We start from the raw sequence: 4,142 nt of genomic DNA on the forward strand, positions 1-4,142 counted from the left end.
ACTTGGCTAATTAATCTAGGCTAACCAATCTGGTTGTTTTAAGGGGTCTAAAACTGTTCAAGTGGTATCAGAGCTAGGTTGCTCTTTTTGTTGGAGATTTCTTAATCTCTGAGCTGATCCTTGACCCCTGTTGTCATGGAGCATGGACACTCTCTGTTTGTTCCTCCTCACTTTGATGGGAACAACTATGCTTATTGGAAAGTAAGGATGAAAGCATTCCTGAAATCCATTGATGAGAGAGTCTGAAATTCCGTTGAGTACGGATGGGAGAAGCCCACTACTCCTGTGAGTGAGTGGCAAACTTCTGAAAAAGAAGTAGCTGGCTTCAATAGCAAAGCTATGAATGCCATCTTCAACGCTGTTTCCATGGAGGAATTTAAGAGGATCTCTAATGTCAAGATATAAAGCAGCGGAAAATAAATGAACACAAGATATGATGACCCAGGAAACCACACGGTAAAAACCTGGGGAGGATTTGACCTAGCTATCCTCAAGGTAAACCTGAATCCACTATGCGAAAGAATCGAAGTTCATACAGAAGGACTACAAGCTCCCCGCTTGACTTCCTAATGCTACCCACCAGTAGAACTTACTGACACGACCACGTGCAAGCTCCGAATCCACGGACTCCTTCTTTCTTGGATTCTTCAATCAGCTACAAGCACCCCCGCTTGATATTCTTTAAGCTTCAATGGTAGCAACCAAGTTGATCATCAAGATGTAGATAAGATCTCCAACTTGAAAACCCTAAGCTTTGTGTAAAGGAAAGCTCCTCAAAGATCTCACAAGAGATTTACACAAAACAGCAATGTATGAGCAACAATACAATTGGAGCACCTTCAAAAACGTGGCTAGGGTTTAGTTTATATACCTAGGGTAAAAACATAAAACCCTAAACGTTTAATGAAGTAGGGCTGAGTTGGAAATTCTGCAGAAAAATCAACCTGTGCATTTTCGATCGATCGAGTCTATTCTTCGATCGATCGAGCCAGGCCGAAAGTCCCAAGTACTTCTGCAGCCACTCGATTCCAACTTTACAATAATAAACCAACTTTGAGCAAGCCTAAACAAGACTAAATACATTGTTTTGATCATGGTTTGCCAACATTACAAATTAGAGTTCTAAATACATAAAATCCTAAGACCTTAGAACCTAACAAACTCCCCTTTGGCAATCCGTGACAAAACCCTAATTAAAAGCTCAAAGTTTTACAAGTAAAAAGCCCTTTACAAAGAAATGCTCATAAATTTTCAAATTCAGCCTAACTACTATCCATCGGTTGCAAGTGTAGACAGCAGCTTAGTTGAATCAACCTGTATATTCCTGAAATACTCAACAAACGCATAAACGCATGTGTGACAGAAAATAGTAAAACAACAGGTATAACATTCTTGTAAGATTCACACAACACAAAATAAAGACATATATAAATGATCAACTCATAAATATAAATCAATAAGCAGTGAATCACAAATCAACAAGAATCAATAAAAAAAACATGTATATCAATCAATGTTACTCCCCTAACATAAATCTCCAAAAAATGATATACAAAGTGAAGCACCTAGATACAATCTAAAAACTCCACAAGCTCCTCTCAACAAGTAACAAAAATCTCCCCTAACAACAAAAATCTCCTACAAGTCAAAACTCCACTCCCCCTTTTTATGACGGAATGCCAAGAGCAATCATGAGTGCCATCAAAAGAGGTGGTGAGGGTGAATGAAGACGCGCTAAATCGGCTCGAGAGCACGAATCTCATCTAGTAAGTCCACCAAAATCTGACCATGAGCCGCCTGAACGGTCACGACAGTCTCCAGAGTACGACGAACATCAAAGTCGGTCGAAGGAGGTGGAGGAACATCAGCAGCAGCAGCATCATCACCAACTGGATCAGGAACATCCTCACCAGCAGTACCTGTAGAAGAAGAAGGAGGAAGTGCGCTAATAGACGGCTCGGACCTAGGGTGTTTAGAACCAGCTTGAAGATGAGCGGCCCTCTGTTTAAGAAAAGACGCACCTATGGGAGCTATCACATGAACGGGCTCAGAGGAAAGGAAGTCACTAAGGTCAAGATGGAGAAAAATCCTATGAATGAAAATAGGATGAACAAGGGATGAGAAGAAGATGAACTCCTATAAACATCGTTCAAAGAACCAAGAAAGAGATGGGGAAAACTAATAGGAGCATCAGTAACCAGAGCGTACAAAAATACACACCTCTCAAGAGGAATGGTGTGAACATGAGAAATGGGCCAGATGGAATGACAGGCTATCCTAAAGAACAGATAGTGCAACCCGGAGAGCTCAGCAGAAGTGATCGTAGGATCAGAACCCCACTGGACAGAAGTCCCTAGTGATGTAAGATAAAACATCGCTCAGACTCGGGAGACTCGTCATAAGGATAGACAGATCCCTAACCAATGGTAACCCTAGAGCATCAGCCACTACCTGAGGAGTAATGGTGTACCCTACATCTCGTATCCACTCTTTACTAAGTGTTGGAATCATAGACGTGGATAGAGATGTTCGAATAGAACTCTCTAATCAAGGCAGACGGTGGAGGAGGATCAGAAATGTCCAACAAGGGTAACCAGCCCCGACGCTCAAAGTTTGCCCTAATGGCAGGATCTAGCTCATCTAACAGAACAGAACGCTCAGCCCAAATCTTCCTCTTAAGGTTAAGTTTCTCAAAAAGCTCTTGGTTTCTCACTCGGAAACCTCTCACGGTCAAAGGAAGGAGGGGATGGAGAGGAAGAGGGAATGGACCTACGGGCTCTAGTCTTCCTAGGCATAATGTAAGGAAAGGACAGAGACACAAAAGAAAAACCAAAAGAAAAACAAAAAAAACAAGACCAAGGGCAGACTGCAAGTTAGCAACAAAAATAATAGAATGAATCTATATGATGCAGAACAGATACAATGCCATGATGCATGTACTAATGCAGTGAGCAATTAAGTTTAATTGAGATTAAATTGACAAAATGGCTTGAGCAGGGAATTTCTTAACAAAAACCCAAAAATTGAAAACCACTTGAAATTTTAAAACAAATTGATGAATTGAGCATTACAAAACTTATCACATAGATTATAATGCTTAATTACATAACACAACAAGCCAATTGTATCAAATTCTACCCAATTTAACAAAATCCCCAAATTGGATCAATTAGAAACCCTAGATTTTTCAATTTCACACCAAACTCAAAATTGATCAAATTAAACTATTAAGATCATGTCTATAGCATGTTCCCACAAAACCCATTGATCAATTCATAAAATATGACTTGAATCAAATGAAAATCCCAAAATTGCAAAGTGCGAAAAACGCCCTAAATGCATGAAAATATGCATGAAATGATGAAAATAAAATCAAAAGGAAGGGCAAAAGTGTCTTACCGGCTTGAGGAGAGAGAGATTTTGCAAAAACTATGGAGGAAAACGACAAAAATCTCTATGTGGAGCCTTGCCAACTCGGAGAGAGAGAAGAAAAGGTTTGAAAAGTTTGAATAGTATTTTGAAAAAGTCAGATCTGAACTTTTAAAAAGCTTTTTCACGATATTCGATCGATCGAAAATTACATTCGATCGATCGAACGAAACAGTCATTTTAGAACAAACTAAAGCACTTTTTCGATCGATCGAAAAACAGACTGGATCGATCGAAATGGGCAGAGGCTCACTAAAATTTAAAAAAAAAAAAAATCCAGTTTTGAAAGACAAACCTAATTTTGAAAAACAACTCCTCAAAGCATTAACCAAGAAAAGCAAAATGCATGAGTATGAGATGGAATGCTTTTTCAAAAACCCAAATTATGTCAAAAACAAGTTTCAATCATTCTCCCTTGAATTTTCTCAAGCAACAAAAATGTTGTGCACAAATCTCAAGATATTTTCAAACTTGGTTGGTCAGACCAAAAACACACACACTAGCATGTACAGTGTTTAACAAAGAGTAACTTGTGTAGTGTGTGATACTAGCAAAAACTTGAAATGCATGTGAAGTGATATGTGAATAGCAATCAAACACAAAGTCTACACAATTCATCACATAGAATTTAAAAAGAGACTATCCCTAAAGAGTTACATCCTATAACTCCCACATCTCCTAGAACAAAAGCTTGCAATCATGTAAGTTTCTTG

Source organism: Quercus suber, unplaced genomic scaffold, assembly GCF_002906115.3.
Source record: "Quercus suber isolate HL8 unplaced genomic scaffold, Cork oak 2.0 scaffold_399, whole genome shotgun sequence".
Classification (NCBI taxonomy): Eukaryota; Viridiplantae; Streptophyta; class Magnoliopsida; order Fagales; family Fagaceae; genus Quercus; species Quercus suber.